Source organism: Paroedura picta, chromosome 2, assembly GCF_049243985.1.
Source record: "Paroedura picta isolate Pp20150507F chromosome 2, Ppicta_v3.0, whole genome shotgun sequence".
NCBI classification, from domain to species: Eukaryota; Metazoa; Chordata; class Lepidosauria; order Squamata; family Gekkonidae; genus Paroedura; species Paroedura picta.
In genome coordinates this window covers 163962824-163980059 of record NC_135370.1, presented here as the reverse complement: position 1 = coordinate 163980059, position 17236 = coordinate 163962824, and the positions used below count along the sequence as shown (strand labels likewise).

Here is a 17236-nt window from a genome sequence, read left to right as displayed (position 1 = left end):
TTTAGCCAGGCCTTTAGTTTCCTCTATGTGCTGTCCTGCCAGAGTGGGAGGGAGGAAAGGGGAAGGTTGTGGGTGGGTGGGTTATGTTTTAAATGCATTTTAGATTATTTTATTCTGCATTGTTGTGGGCTGCCCTGGGACCTTTGGGGGAAGGGATGAGATATAAATCCCCGAATAAATCTAAAGTAAATAATTAAAATATTTGATGAGTGAGGACATGGTTGGATGCTGTTGATGCAATGCCCTATTTCTTGGCAAATGGACCAAGGTCCCTCCTACTCCCAAATGCCATCTTCACTGCAAAATCTTCAGGGATTTACCAACCTAGATTTGGCAAGCCCAGCCAGGGGATTGCTGGCAGGTATCCCAGCATAGCAGGACAACTAGCAGCGCTAGTGCCAGTCATGAACAGAAATCGCACAGAAGGATCAAAGAGGAAGCCGCTGCATCCAAATATAACTTTTCTTTGTACTAGGAGAGGAAAGTGTCGACATTTGAAATTTTAAAAACGACAGCAGGTTTTCCACGCGGATGATTTCTGCACTAAATTCTCCACTATTTAGAAAAGGCATGGATCATTAGCCTATAGGCTATCCTGTCTTATGACAACCGGGGTGCAACTTAACATTGTGCCCTGTGCTAGGAATCTGGACATGATCTTGGATGCCTCACTTACTATGAAGGTGCAGATCATGAGTAGCATGCCTGGCATCTTCCCATCTTCACCAGGCAAGGCTACTAGCGCCCTATCTGTCCCCAGAACACCTGGCCACAGTGATCCATGCAACAGTCACCTCTAGGATTGCCTCCTGTAACTTGCTCTATGTGGGCCTAACTTTGGCCTTGATCCAGAAATGGCAGCTGGTGCAAAATGCAGAAGTCAGGGTCCTCATTGGAACATCTTGGAGGGCCCATATCCACCCAGTGCTGAGACAGCTGCATTGGTTGCCAGTTGCAGCCTGGATCAAGTTCAAGGTTCTGTTTTTGACTCTTCATGGTTTGGGCCCCATAGATCTGAGGGAACGCCTATCGCCTTATGCTCCCGCAGGGCCTTGCATTCTGCAGGTTCTAACCTGTTGGTGATTTTTGGTCCACAAAAAGTTTATCTGGCCTCGACCAGGGCCGGGGCCTTTTCAGTCCTGGCCCCGACCTGGTGGAAAGAGTTCCCTGAAGAGTTAGATCGGTTTCTCAGTGGAACAGGCTTCCTCGGGAGCTGGTGGGTTCTCCATCTTTGGAAATTTTTAAACAGAGGCTGGATAGCCATCTGATGGAGAGGCTGATTCTGTGAAGGTTCAAGGGGGTGGCAGGTTACAGTGGATGAGTGATAGGGTTGTGAGTGTCCTGCATAGTGTAGGGGGTTGGATTAGATGACCCAGGAGGTCCCTTCCAACTCTATGATTCTATGTTTCTATGAGTTAGCCCTGCAGGAGCTTTCACAGTTCCACAGGACCTGTAAAACAGAGCTCTTCCACCAGGTCTTTGGTTGAGGCCAGGGCAAGGAAGATTGCAGGAGCCCCTCCACAACCAAGAACTATCAGCACACCTGAAGATTTGTACCCTGAGGTGCTGATGGAGGGGGGTGGGATATGGAAGGTGGAGTAGGGCGGTTTATTTTTCTCATCTCCAGAGTAGGTTTTGATTTGGCTTGTATGGTTTTTATGGTTTTATGCATTAGGGTTTTATTCTTGTTTATAATCTGCTGCAAGTCAAATTTTGAGAGCAGCAGGTAAGAACTAGGGAAAAATGACTGACAGTGCACATCTTTTGAATGTCGGACATCAACTGGACCATTGCAGCTTGCTGTAGTGATTAAAACTGGTGATTTCTAATCTGGAGAGCCAGGTTTGATTCCTCACTCCCCCATAGGCAGCTAATTGGATGACCTTGGCCTAGTCACAATCCTGTTAGAGCTGTTCTCACATAGCAGTCCTGTCAGAGCTCTCTCAGCCCCACCTACATCATAGGGAATCTGTTTTGGGTGGGAGGCCAGGCTGGTACTCGGGTGGCAGCAGGACTAATCCCCACTTCTACATGATATTGATGCCAGCCAGGCCCCAGCCTGAGCATGGGCCTAATCAGACCCTCAGTTGCCCCATGGTAAGGGGACACTGATATTTCCGTGTTTCCTTTTAAGCTGCAGGCACCAAGGGGGGCTATCCCAGGCCAGGCCCCTGAGGAAGTAGAAGCGCCAGCCTTCCAGTCCTGGTTCTTCCCCTTCATATAGCATCCCGGAAAGGGCAAACAATGCCCCAGTCAGCTCCACGGTGATTCTCGGTGGCATAGAGCTGACAGGATTTTTTTTTTCCATGGAGTTGGGATTGTGTTGCAATCCAATCCCACCTTTGGAGGAAAAAAAATTAAAAACATATATGCCACCATGAAGCATGGTGGAACCTCTCTGCCCCGGCTAACTCATGTGAAGTCAGTAATCCAGGGCGGACCAGGTCCGGTGGGGAAAATCTTCCCCTATGAGGACCAGGGAAGTGGTGCGGCAAAGTGCCCTGTCACAAATACCCAGCTCTGCTGCTACTGCATAGAAAAGGTTTCCATGGCACATGTTTGGGTAAGGAGAATGAGATTTCAGAGAAACCCTGAGTATAAAGAACAACTCCTCTTCTTCTTCAAAAAGCAGCATTTTAAAAAAGCCATTTAGTGGTAGATAACAATAGCAAATTATATGATTTAATGAATAGCTGGAGGCAAATCCAAGCAACTAAACAAGAAAGTCAAACACATATACCACAAAACCATCAAAAATTTAGCGGATGAAAACAATTTTACTTGGGCCTTAAAACTTAACACAAAAATCTGGCGAGTTGCAGGGAGGCCGGGAGTTCTCAGACGTGGTTCCATCACAAAGAAGGCCTGTAGTTTAGAGACATACTGTTGCCGGAGAAGCTGGGCCTCGTGTCCTGGAGAAAGAGAAAGCAAAAAAGGAAGCTCTTAATCTCATGCCACGTGCACAATGGCTATTTGGGACTTAGCAGCAGTGGGGAAAAACAACCCTATATGGTCAGAAGGTATCGAGTCATTAAAAAGGCTGCAGTTGGATATGAAGAAGAAGAAGAGTTGGTTCTTATATGCTGCTTTTTCTCTACCAGAAGGAGTCTCAAAGCAGCTTACAATCACCTTCCCATTCCTCTCCCCACAGGGGACACCCTGTGAGGGAGGTGAGGCTGAGAGAGCCCTGATAGTACTGAAGAAGAACTGGTTCTTATATGCTGCTTTTCTCTACCAGAAGGAGTCTCAAAGCAGCTTACAATCACCTTCCCTTTCCTCTCACCAAAACAGACGCCCTATTGGGGGGGGGGGGGCTGAGAGAAGTCTGACAGAACTGCTTTAATATGACAGCTCTAAAAGAACTGTGAGGAGCCCAAGGTCACCCAGTTGGCTGCATGTGGGGGGAAGCGCAGGATCAAACCCAGCTCGCCAGATTAGAAGTTGGCGCTCCTAATATTTAATTCCAATAGTTGGGTGTGGTATTGATTAGATTTGCCTGGGCACCGGCAGAGGATGGGGAGGACAGGGACCTCAGGGGAGTATAATGCTCTGAAGTCCACCCTCCAACGCAGTCATTTTCTCCAGGGGAACTGACCACTATCACCTGAAGATGAGCTATATTTCCAGGAGATCCCAGGTCTCATCTGGGGGCTGGCATCTCTAAAGCACCGGATCAGGGACCACATTCCTTAGTGCCAATGTGGTCTGGTGGGCAAGAGCAGCAGAGTTTAACCTGGAGCACCAACTTTAATTCCCCCCCTCCTCCACTTGCAGTCAGCTGGGTGGCCTTGGGCTAGTTACAGTTTCCTGAGAGCTGTTCTGCTAGAGCTCTCTCAGCCCCAACTTTCTCATCGAGTGTCTGCTGTGGACAGAAGAAGGGGAAGGTGTTTATAAGCAGCTTTGGGACTCCTTCAGGTACTGAAAAGCAGGGTATAAAAAAGGTGGTGGTGGTGGGGGAGTCAATCATTAGAACGTGATGTAGCTCTCTGTAACACATGTCTGGGCAGAGGGAACGTGATTTCTGAGAATCCCAGGTACCCGTCCATTTAGGGCTTTAACGTTCGGCATCAGCGCTTTGAAGAATGCTCGGAAAAGGATCAGCGTTTGGCAGGCTGTGCAGGTCCTTCAAGATTGGTGAGGTGTTTCCCCCCCCCTCCCCTCCCCTCATGCAAACGTATTAGTCAGCAGACTTGTTACTGCATTCCTCACTCATTTCAGAACTGTTTTCAGAGCAACCCCGCATGCAAAATGTGTAGCGCTATTGGCATCTGGGTGCGATAAGATCGGGGATAATTGTAGCCAGGCCAAGGTGTATATTTCCCCCCCCCCCCGGGAAGGAACATAGCATGGGAATCAACCAAAATTAGGTAAAGCCTAAAAGACATGAGACCTGAATATCCATCTATATTGACAATTCCGCAGGGCCTGCAAAAGGGAGCTCCTCCCCCAGGCATTTGCCTGAAACTGACCACAGGTCTGCCTTAGACATCCCCACCGTGGCCTGAACCAGTCTGACCTCTCTAAGGGCCTTAGCTAAGTTCCTGTCCCTGTTATATTGTTGTTTAAGATCACTGAAATTGCATTATTTAGATGGTTGCTGTTGTTGTATTTGTTTATGTTATATATTAATTTGTTCCATGTATTCCCCCAAGTTGTTGTATGTAAATCGCCCTGAGCCATATGGAAGGGCGGTATAGAAATCAAATAAATATACATAAAAAATATAAATATAACCCCCAAATCACAGCAACCACAGCAACCATCTTTCAGGGGGGATGCAAACAAGATGACTCCCTTGTTCTTTGACTAAAGGTAAAGGTATCCCCTGTGCAAGCACTGGGTCATGTCTGACCCTTGGGGTGACGCCCTCTAGCGTTTTCATGGCAGAGTCAATACGGGGTGGTTTGCCAGTGCCTTCCCCAGCCATTACCATTTACCCCCCAGCAAGCTGGGTACTCATTTTACCGACCTCGGAAGGATGGAAGGCTGAGTCGACCTTGAGCTGGCTACTGGGATTGAACTCCCAGCCTCATGGTCAGACAGCTTCAGACAGCATTTCTGCTGCCTTACCACTCTGCGCCACAAGAGGCTCTGTTCTTTGACTAATGTGTCACAAAAAATGTTCTCAATCCTGCCTTAGCAAATGCTAGGAGATTTGGAGGTTGGGGACTAGGGATGATGTGATGAAACTTCCGGGTAATGCCCTAGGCCGTCTCCCGTAGTTTCTGTGGTCTTTACCATAGAAGCTAGGGAAATTCCTAGACGATCACTATGTGGAACCCATTTTTCTCCCACTGCTCAGTTCTTCAAGGTTGGAAAATGTGGGGCTGGCTAATTCTCTGTTTGGTGTAATTAAAGGGGGGACTTAGTCACTAAAGATGGTTGGCTAGGTGGCACTTGGCATCATTGAACTCTGCATGTGCTCACACTGGCTGCACACAACCCCCTTGGCTTAGTTTTGAGGTGTGAGGAGGGTAGAGAAGCATCTGATTCACAGGAGGAAAAGTACTGAGAGAAAACTGTGGAAATCTCTGGACAAAGAAACAAAAGTGAACTTCCCTGTTTATTAAAAGGTTGCAGCATGGCCAAGTGCTGGCAGTGCTATAGCCTCTCTCCTTTCACAGAAGGGTCCTTGAAGAAGAGGAGTTGGTGTTTATATGCTGCTTTTTCTACCCGAAGGAGTCTCAAAGTGGCTTACAGTCGCCTTCCATTTCCTCTCCCCACAAAAGACCCCCTGTGAGGCGGGTGAGGCTGAGAGAGCCCTGATATCACTGCTCAGCCAGAACAGTTTTATCAGCTGTGGGGAGCCCAAGGTCATCCAGTTGGCTGCATGTGGGGGAGTGCAGAATTGAACCCAGCATGCCAGATTAGAAGTCCGCATTCCCAACGACTACACCAAACTTGCCATGTGTCTCCCTGCGTAGAGTTAAAGGAGAGCCTTTAGCTGTCCACTTCAGTTGTTTTCTAAAATAGGGGTCTGGGAGTATACTTTAATGGGGAGAAAGGTGGCAACTAGACTTCAGTAAATAAGAAAATGGGGCTGCAAGGTTGCATTCTTTGGTAGATCACCCTTACGTGTCAGACGCTGAAAGAACTCACAACTAGCTTCTTAATTATAAGAAAGCTTTATTGAGAAATACTACAAACATCCAGACTAGTGAAGACAAATCTGAGGCTAAACAGATTTGCTTCTTCTTTTCAATACTTTTTCTCCCGCCCAAAACTTGAAAGTTCCCAAGGGAGGGGAGCAGGAGGGAGAAGACACAGGCAATTAAAAACAACAGAACGTTCACATGGCCTTGGCCGGGTGATAGCAAAGCCGGCCCCAGCCGAGAAGTACAGATAAGAGTTACCCAAAACATATATTTCCCTCTAACTAACAAGCATGAATACAGGACCTGAAACTGCCAGGCACCAAGCAATATAACTGTCATGGAAGCACCCAGGCTAATTTATGGCAGAGATCCTAATGATCCTGACATTACGCAAAATACAAATAACTGTTGTTACGTCTGTCATTGTGGAAGGCTGGAGGAGCAATCCAAGGCAGGTTTACTCAGAAGCAAGTCCTGTTTTATTTCTTGGGTCAGGCCTGTGGATCCCCTGGACCGGTAGCTCATCTCCAGGTGACAGAGATCAGTTCCCCTGAAGAAAATGGCTGCTTGGGAGGATTGACTCCCTAGCATTACTGAGGTCCCCCCCAGACCCTAATCTCACCCACTCCCCTCCCTCACAGAGTATCTGTTGTGGGGAGAGGAAAGGGAAGGTGACTGTAAGCCACTTTGAGACTCCTTCAGGTAGAGCAGTGGTTCTCAACATGGGGGTCAGGACCCCTTTGGGGGTTGAACGACCCTTTCACAGGGGCCGCAGCAGGGCAAGCAGCTTGGCTGGGGGCACTGTCTACACAACAGCCTTGCGAGGTGGATCAGAATAGAGCGTTCATCTTTATGGAGCAGCAACCTGCACAATAGGAAGTTGAAATCTGGGATGCTCCAGAACGATTTTTTGAGACCAAAACCTACTAAGGTTTGTGCACAGTATGCAAATTTAGAGCTCTGTTTTGAATTGCCCTCCCAGAAGCAGCGTAGGCCATTGCTTTGGATGAAGCAAACAGAAAAGGCGTGAAGTCAGCTTGCAGTACGGTAATCACAAGTCACATGGGCAATGATCTTTGAGACACACCTGGAGAAAAGCAAGAGGGCCCATGTGGCAAAAAGCCAGGCAGACACATCTCCCTCCCTCCCTCCTTCCCTCCCTTCTGTTTTCCGCTTGCTGACTCGGTAGAAGGAAAACCACCCTGAGGCATGGGAGGGACAGGCTGCAATATGTATTATAACCTGTCCTGTGGCTGAACATATCATAGTTAGGATTTGATTTGTAGCTCTGAGCCCTTCCCAAAAGCCTGCTAAGTGGAGCCTGGTCCCTTTTCCTTACCTTTGTCTTTGATTACCCTTTTATTTCTCCCTTTCTCCAAGAAACTCAGGGTGACACCTACAGTTTTGTACTCATAATAACCCTGGGAGGTAGGTCAGTAGGGCTGCCAATCTCTGGGCCATAGATGGAGATCTCCTGGGATTACAACGGATCTCCCGTCGATAGAGATCTGTTCACCCGAATAAAATGGAAGGTGGACTCCGTAGCATAATGCCCAATTGTAGTGCCTCCCCTACCCAAACCATGCCCTCCTCAAACCCAAACGAGAGGTGACCTTATAAGAAGAAGAGCTGTTTATTTATACTCTGCTTTTCACTACCCCAAGGAGTCTCAAAGCGGCTTACAACCACCTACTTCTCCCTTCTTCTCCCTATAACAGGCTCCCTGTGAGATGGGCGGAGCTGAGAGAGTTCTGAGAAAACTGTGACTGACTCAAGGTCACCTAGGTGGCTCCACGAGGATGAAGACTTGGGGAATCAAACTCGGTTCTCCAGATCCGAGGCTGCTGCTCTTAACCACGACAACCAGCTGGCTGTTTTAGTCTGTGATTGTTAGCTTGTTATTCCTGTAAAGCCTATGTATGTGGTTCGCATCTTCATGCTGCTATGTATCAATCCATGACCGACTTTCTCCTTCAATATATGGTTTGGTAAATTCCATTTCATTGTCAGACCATGTACGCTGCGCCCACAAAACTTGAATCAAACTTGAGGGTGCTACTGGACTCAAAATTTGTTGTGTCCTCCTTGGGCTTTGGAAGGTGAACTCTAGAACATTATCTCCAATTGAAGTCCCTCCCCTTCCCAAACCCCTGTGTCCTTGTGCTTCATCCCCCAAATCTCCAAGATATCTGAATCTGGATCTGGCAACCGTATCAGTCAGGTTGGTGTGCGTGTGTGTGTGCACAGACTCACACACATGAGGCAGTTCCTGGTCCGGTCATTATGCTAGGCTGGCTCCACACATTCTGCTAGAGACAAGGTTGTGAGACTTTGCTTTTTCCAAATACGATCCTTTGTGAGCTTCTCGGCAAAATCCAGTGGCACGAACTAGAGCAGGCTTTCTCAACGAGGGTTTCATGAAACCCCGGGGTTTCTTGATGGCCCTGGAAGGGTTTCCCAAATGGGTGGGAGTGATTTAATTTTTAATATATATTTTTTTAAGTTGTTAAACATTTATTGGGTGATATGGTGATATATGGTCATGTCGACCCGCCCTCCTCTCCCAAAGTGGCCAATGATGGGCCTGGAGGGGGTGGGGAGGGGAGGGGCCCCAGGGGGTGTGCCCACAGCTATGCTTCCCAACCCTATTCTGAACGATTGCACCACCTCTGGAGTTTCTCAAAGCCTGAAGAATGACTCAGGGGGTTCTCAATGGTAAAGAAGTTGAGAAAGACTGAGCTAGAGAAAGAAGGCTACGGTGGCCATAAAGTTGCCACTTCTGGGTTGGGAAATTCCTAGACCTTTCTGGCTGGAGCCTGGGGAGAGCATAGTCTGGGGAGGGGAGGGAACTCAAAAGGGTATAATGACATTTCCTACCTTACAAAGAGCCTCTTGTGGCGCAGAATGGTAAGGCAGCCGTCTGAAAGCTCTGCCCATGAGGCTGGGAGTTCAATCCCAGCAGCCGGCTCAAGGTTGACTCAGCCTTCCATCCTTCTGAGGTCGGTAAAATGAGCACCCAGCTTGCTGGGGGGTAAACGGTAATGACTGGGGAAGGCACTGGTAAACCACCCCGTATTGAGTCTGCCATGAAAACGCTAGAAGGGTCACCCCAAGGGTCAGACATGACTCGGTGCTTGAACAGGGGATACCTTTACCTTTACCTTTACCTTTACCTTTACCTTTACCTTTACCTTTACCTTTACCTTTACCTTTACCTTTACCTTTACCTACCTTTACCTTACAAAGCAGCCATTTTCTCTAGGGATCTGTGTAGCCTGAAGACTGGAAGCTGGCAACCCTGCTTTTAATCCGACCCTCCAAGGTAATTCTTTGATTCCCCAGTGGTTTTGCCTGAACAATAGGTGGATGAATGTGTCTCATCAAGAAGCTTTTCAAACTCGAATGATTTAATTTACGTAACCGCTTGCAAGTTCTATCACCCTCTCCGACCGAACGGGTTAAAAATCACAATAAGCAAAATACCAGGTTACTTCCTGCTTAGTCTATACCGAGTCAAATCTAACCACTTACCCATAGCATTGACACGTTATAATAGTTGACAGTTTCTTGCCACTGAACGGTTATAATAATAAACTATTCCCCAGGCCTATAATTTTGAATCACAAAATTTACCACAAACATAAAGTGCATATGCGACTGAGAAACCATTATGCTCTCCGGGAGATAATAATGATTATCTGGAAACGGAATACAATGGATTAATGCAGGGGTTGACGGAAAAAAAGGGTCGACCCAGACATGGAATAATACTGTGAAGCAGGGCTATAGCCTTGGACAGCAGTTCTGACACAGACAGGCCACCCGCCCCCAAATCGCTGCGCCACTGGCTCCCTGCTCGCATGACTTCTGAACATGCCTCCTTCAGCAAACCGCTGGGTTTGCCATTGTAAGGGAAGGTGCAAGAGTAGCTATTTACCTCTCCAGGAGAAGCAGCTGTAAAAAAAAGCAACATGGAGTGGCATGGAATGAAGAGTCCACTAGTTTGGTCTCACTGCACAGAAATGGCTCATTAGGGGGCTTCCCCGGCCCCCCACACAACTAGGACACTTCTGTCCCCCTTATTTCAATACTTAAAACTATGGTCTAGCCCTAGCTTTTCCAGCCTTTTGGCCTGTGAGGTACCCCTAAAATATTTTTCAGGCTTCGAGGTACCTGGAAGGGATATCAGCTGGCCTTGCCTCCCTGCCATCCACACTAGTTATGAGAGGAAACTTGGGTGTCAGAGGTTTAACTGGGTGGGCCCCCTTCCCATTCCCTTCCCATCCCCTCCAGCCTCATCATTGGCCCCTATGGGAGGCGGCAGGTCAACCTGAAGTGTTGAATCTTTTTTTAATTGAAACATTTTCTTTCCTCTTCTCTCAGAGCCAGAAATGGCAGGCACAGGGTGGGAAGGCTCTCCCAGGCTGCCATTTTGAAAGCTCCCATGCCGCAGTACCATTGAGGGGCCTTCATGGTACCCTATGGCAGGGATCCTCAACCTATGGTCCTCCAGATGTTCATGGACTACAATTCCCATGAGCCCCTGCCAGCATTTGCTGGCAGGGGCTCATGGGAATTGTAGTTCATGAACATCTGGAGGACCACAGGTTGAGGATCCCTGCCCTATGGTACTGTGGTAAAATGGTAAAGTGGCTTGTCTGTTCTTTTTTTATTAGAAAGAGAAGAAGAATATGCTGCCAACTCATGGTGACCCCAACTGTGGGGTGCTCAAATCAAGAGCATATCAGAGGTGTCTTGACATTGTCTCCTTCTGCATTGCAAGCCCAGTCTTCTAGGGTAGCCTCCAATCCACTTCAGGCCTATTCTGGGCTATACCACTTGCCTTAGTTTTAGTAGGCCTCTGAGTCACATTCTGCAAATCACTTTTTTATCCCATTTATCCCATTTTTATCATGTCTTGCAAGGGCGATCAGAAGTGCATGCACTGGTCTCCCTTCCTCTACCCTCACAGCAACCCTATAAGGTAAGCTAGGGTGAGAGAGTGGCTAGCCTAGGATCACAGAATCAGAGAATCATAGAGTTGGAAGGGGCCATACAGGCCATCTAGTCCAACCCCCTGCTCTACACAGGATCAGCCCAAAGCATCCTAAAGCATCCAAGAAAAGTGTGTATCCAACCTTTGCTTGAAGACTGCCAGTGAGGGGGAGCTCACCACCTCCTTAGGCAGCCTCTTCCACTACTCCAGGATTAAGCAAGATGCCTCAAAACTGAGTGGGGATTTGTACCTGGGTTTCCCATCCCTGTCCAATACTCCTAACAACTGAAAAAACACTGGCTACACATGTGAAGGAAAACATCAAGGGAGACATGAAGATCCCAAATTCTCAAAGATTAGAGGTCACCACTCTTAACCACTATCTCAAGCCAGCACTCAGGTATGTGATAAGCTGGATGATTACCATTATGAACTGTAAGGATGCAGAGGGTGTTACACACTGGGAGACGGCAATCCTCGAATGGCCTGGAAAGGCCCCTGAGCTTCAGGATGCTTCTTTTAGGCCATATAAGCTCCAGCTGCAGTGTGATGTTTACGATATTGAGAATGACATCCCCGGCCACGCTTCTTAACAGCTCCCCCAGTCTAACCATTAGGGCTTCAGCAGTTCCAGGGTAAAGCTAGCATCACCCCTGGGTAACATCAGCAGAGACTGCTACCGGGAGGGCCACCTATGTTATTACTAGCTGCAATAAAAAAGCACTTCTTAAAATGTTTTTTTTTCCCCCCGCCTAATTGTCAAAACTGAATAATATTATCAGCTTTTTTTTTTTTATCCTTTGAGTATTTCTCTAATAAGAAAGCAGAGAGATGCACAGCAAATAAAAGGGGAAGATTTGAGGATGCAAAGCAATCATGCAAAATGACTTTCATATCAGTTCGATAAGCAGCTGAAATTTAATAACTACATCTCTCCTATGGTGCCAGATGAAAGTTTAATACTTTATGCTTTGGCTGCCTTTTTTTTTTTCCTGCATGATGCTCATTCAGAACCATAACTTTTCCTTTTATAGACCGTGGAGGGGGGAGAAGGAAGCTAGGTGTAGTGGATTAATCAAGGCTCTGGAGACACAAGCCAAATTCTAGTCTAGTATAAAGGGGGGGAAATGTTTCTTGTTTTATCCAGTCTAATCCACAGGAACAAAAGAATAGTGGTGAAGGTAACAGAAAATGGATGGCCATCCCAAATACCACTAGACACATCTTTAGCTATGTTGAACTCTCTTCTCCCCTGAGAAATATGTGAATCTTCCTACACAAAATTCTTTGGGCTTTTCTTAACTTGTTTCACATCACTTCCAATTTCACGTTCAGCAAAATTTTTTTGACTGATCAGCTGGGGAAATGTTTATACGTTTACCAACTGTTTATCCAGTCCTACTCTGCTGCCTTTTGGAAACTTAACCTGTCCAAATTAAGGCAGAGAGGCTTCCAAATTCCATAACTTTGCCAGTTTTAATGGGAAACCGCCATTTTAGTCCTGTGTGGGTAAACCCAGCCCATTAGATTCTTTTTCTTTCCCTTTGGACTAGATTTCCCCCTTTGGTTTGATGTTATTTGAATGCTCTTTTTGAATCAATGGCATATAGATTATATCATGCATAATGCCCCCCCATGGAATAAAAATAGAAACTAAAATCAGGAACACCAACAAGGAAATAAAAAACCTCACCACAACATACAAACACACAAAAGTAAGAATGGGCATAATCCTAATTTTATCCTCATGACAACCCTGTGAGGTAGGTTCAGCTGGGAATGACTTGCCAAAGACCACCGATATTCCTAATTTCCCCTAATGTACGGGCAAGATAATGGGGGAAGCTTCATTTGATGGATTTCTGCCATGTTACATTTAAAAGGATGGGAGTCATGAGACCAGCAACAAAGGTAGCAACTTGTCAATGTGAATGACCTGTTAAGTTGGCCTCTGGGATGTTGTTGTTTTGGTCCAATATTGCTGAACAACCTTTAAAAGCATCACCACCTGAGGCTCGCTGCTTGGCATCAGCAGCCATTTGTGACAGGCCAAGCGGGTTGTCGTGTTTAAGAGTGGCGGCTTCTAATCTGGTGAGCTGAGTTTGCTTCCCCGCTCCTCCACATGCAGCCAGCTGGGTGACCTGGGGCTCGTCACTGCCCAAATAGTGCTGTTCTGATTGAGGAGTCCTGTCAGAGCTCTCTCAGCCTCACCTGCCTCACAGGGTGTCTGTTGTGGGGGGAAGGTGATTGGAAGATGCTTTGAGATACCTTTGGGCAGTGAAAAGTTGGGGTATAAAACCACCTCTTCTTCTACCACCTAGCAATTTGTGTGACTTACCCAGGCCTGACAGTGACTATCGATGGATCGATGCCGCACAACTCACCAGGGACCAGTGGCAGCCGCCACACAACTTGTGCGATTTGACTGGGCTTGGCTGCATCCCCTATGCAGCTCTCCTGTTTAACGTGCTACCATATGCATTTGCAATCTGAGTGGAGCTTTTGGAGGAAAAGGCTGCAAGGGAAAGAGAAGGAGGGAAAGCTGGGAGCCAGTGTTACGTAGTGGCTAGAGCAGGAATTCCCAACCAGGGGTCTGTGAATCCGCAGGGGTCCACGGGAACTTTGGAGGGGGTCCATGGCCAGCTTGGTGTAGTGGTTAAGAGTGCGGACTTCTCATCTGGTGAGCCGGGTTTGATTCTGCACTTCCCCACGTGCAGCCAGCTGGGTGACCTTGGGCTGGCCTGGCTACAGCACTGAGAAAGCTGTTCTGACCAACTCAAAGCTCTCTCAGCCTCACCTACCTCACAGGGTGTCTGTTGTGGGGAGAGGAAAGGGAAGGCGAATGTATCCACTTTGAGACTCCGGGTAGAGAAAAGTGGCATATAAGAACCAACTCTTCTTCATGTCCTGCCACAAGCTAGGGAACCAGCCACTTCCATTGCTCCCCCTCCTCTTCTCTTGAGCATGAGTGAATTCTCTCATGGTTTCTGTGCCTGGAAGGGTATGAAGCCTATACGTCTACTCCCATCTTAAACCACCTCCTGGCTCCCCCTCCAAGTCCTCCTGAAGCCTGCCTGTTAACATGGGTGGCTATGTCACTTCTGGTGACATGACACTTCTGGGGGTGCGGCTAAGGAGGCATGGCCAGCTGACATCTCTTGGGGCTTCTTGAAGCCTGAAAAGCTTGGCTCCTGGGAATTGGAGCTTGAAGCCAGGCCAGGATCCCAGAATCAAACCTGTACCTCCGTGGAAACTTGCTGGGTGGCCCATGACCAGTCATTCTCAGCCTAACCTACCTCACAGTCATAAGGGTAAAATGGAGGAGAAGTGAAAGGTAGCGTATAAAGGAACGGAATAAATGAATTAATAAAGCTGAAGGCTATGGGGGCAAATCCAGTGGATGGCTGGGAAGGAGGGAAGGAAGTGGGTTGAGAGATATAATAGGGGCTACCAAGGGTGAAGGAAAGAGATAACATGGGGAGGGAGGGTAAAGTGGGAAATGAGGTGCTTCCAGGAAATACTCATCGGTTCCCTGCTTGTATTTCCTAACTTGATGCACTTTTGCTTTCGTAGAACTGCTTGCTGTTTCTCTTGATTGAGAGTCTCCAAGTTCACCTTGAAGTGGTAGTTCTGTTCCCAGTTCTCTTCAGCACTGTTCCCTCTGTGGAGAGTTTCTTGACTGAACGTGGGATCTCAGTGGGTGATGTGTGGCTGCCAAGAAAGCAAACGATACCCAGAGGCTGTTTAACCACCTATTTAAAGGCTTTATGCAGGTCTAAGACACTCATATTTATTTATTTCTGTAACGACTCTTCATGCCGTGTGCTTGAAGTGGCTTACAAAGCCAAGCAGAAGAAGAACACAAATACCAGAAAAGGTGTAAGCGTTGATAAAATATTTAAAACTCAGCATGAAAAACCGACTGAAAACAACTGAAAACCTACTGAAACAACTGAAAACTGAAAACTCAAAACAACTGAAATCCTACAGCCCCTGAAAACAAATCTCAAGAAAAAGCACTCAGGCTAGAAGAAAAGTGCAAAGAGAAGTTTCAAATTGTCACGCTCTTGATTGAAACCTAGAGTAAAAAGAAATATTTTCTAGCCCCACACCAGGGCCCATTCCGCACTTGTTGGATAATGTCCTTTCAATGCACTTTAGAAGTTCTGCCCAGGAAAATCCAGCCGCAAAAGCACAGTGAAAGTGCATTATCCAACGTGTGCAGAATGGGCCTAGGTGTGGCATTGGGTAAGCTTCAAGGAGAAGGGCATTTCACAGATGAGGTTCTACTCATCGAAACCTCCTGTGTTGCGGATACAGAGGCCTGGGCTTGTTTTTACTGCCAGTCTAGCCATATGGAATATATGGAATTGCTAGTACATAATAATCCAATTTGAAACCATTATTTTTTCACAAAGAATCAAAACACCCCCATAAGGTAGTGAAAATATCCTGTGTGGGCAGGTGTATTAAGTGCCATCGAGTTACTTCTGACTCATGGCGACCCTATGAATTATTGACTTCCAACACACCTTCATGTTAACAACATCTCTCAAGTCTTGCAGGCTGAAGGTTTCCTGATTGAGTCCATCCATCTCATGTCTGGTCTCCCCCACCACCACCACCACTGCCTTCAACTTTTCCTAGCATGATTGTCTTTTCCAGTGACTTTTGTTTTTTGATAATGTGACTGGGGAACAATACCTTCAGTTTAGCCATTTTAGCTGCTAGGGAGAGTTCATGTGGCTTAGAACTCACTTATTTGTCTTTCTGTTGGTCCAGCTTGGTGGAGTGGTTAGGAGTGTGGACTTCTAATGTGGCAAGCCAGGTTCGATTCTGCACTCCCCCACATGCAGCCAGCTGGGTGACCTTGGCCTCGCCACAGCACTGATAAAGCTGTTTTGACTGAGCAGTAATATCCGGGCTCTCTCAGCCATCTCCCTCACAGGGTATCTGTTGTGGGGAGAGGAAAGGGAAGGTGACCGTAAGCAGCTTTGAGACTCCTTCAGGTAGAGAAAAGCGGCATGTAAGAACCAGTTCTTCTTCTTCTTCAGTAATATCAGGGCTCTCTCAGCCTCACCTCCCTCACGGGGTGTCTGTTGTTGGGAGAGGAAAGGGAAGGCGATTGTAAGCCGCCTTGAGACTCCTTCGGGTAGAGAAAAGCAGCATATAAGAACCAACTCTTCTTCTTCAGTAATATCAGGGCTCTCTCAGACTCACCCACCCCACAGGGTGTCTGTTGTGGGGAGAGGAAAGGGAAGGCGACTGTAAGCCACTTTGAGACTCCTTCAGGTAGAGAAAAGTGGCATATAAGAACCAATTCCTCCTCCTCTACCTCCTCCTCCTTTGCTGGAGATCATTGTTAGACATAAAGACATAGAAAGCTATCATGTATTTTTTAAAAATGTAGAAAACATTTACAGTTCCTTCCCAGGGTATCTGCTTGGGGAGCAGAGCAGGGCTGACCAAGTGGAAGACATTTTGCGAGTAGGTCGGCCTGCCAGGGAAGCTGACGAGGTCCGCAAGGAATGTGATTGGCATTCTCACTTGCCGATGGCATGCAAGGCAAACCCCTCATCCAATCGTCTCACTGTTTTGTTTGAAGTTCAAATTAGACAGCACGTCAATCCGCTTTGCATCCGCACTGCTCACAGCATTCCGGCTGACAGCTGTCTGAGTAGCTGCTTCTGCCCACTTTCCTGTAGAAGTCGCTTCCATATGCTTCAGGCTCACAGGCAGAGTGTGCCTTGGTCAATGAGTGACATGCCGAACATGCACTGCAGCCAATTGGAGGATGCAGGATGAGAATCACCTGGCTCTCTAGGGAATTCAAGGCCGGCCCTTGCAAAATAACTCCAATTCCTATGTGGTTGGGCAAGAACGCAGTTGCACAAATTGTTCCGGATCCCGGCAGCTTCCCTTTCTTGGCCACCATCATCAATAAACAGTGTGTTGCGATAAAATCCTGCCCTTTAATGTACAGCGTAGTAGTCCTGGCACTAAGGACTGTCAAACCGTTTGAATCATTGCACAGTTGCACAGTTTGGGGAAATCCAATGCCAACTAGCTCTGCAGGTGGCCACGTGGCACCAAACAGGCCAAATGACGTGCACAGAGCTGTTCGCCACATGCTATGTTCGCTCTC

At 47.4% G+C, this 17236-nt stretch overlaps 2 long non-coding RNA genes across 5 annotated transcripts in view; one reads left to right on the top strand and one right to left on the bottom strand.

The window, feature by feature from the left end:
• The window catches only part of LOC143830727 (uncharacterized), a 46584-nt gene that overhangs the window by 7296 nt on the left and 22052 nt on the right, over positions 1-17236 (top strand). The window lies entirely within an intron of this gene.
• The window catches only part of LOC143830728 (uncharacterized), a 95189-nt gene continuing 92544 nt past the window's right edge, over positions 14592-17236 (bottom strand). The window contains exon 3 of the long non-coding RNA XR_013228586.1: positions 14592-14802. This is a non-coding gene — a long non-coding RNA (uncharacterized LOC143830728). The remainder of the gene's footprint in view (positions 14803-17236) is intronic.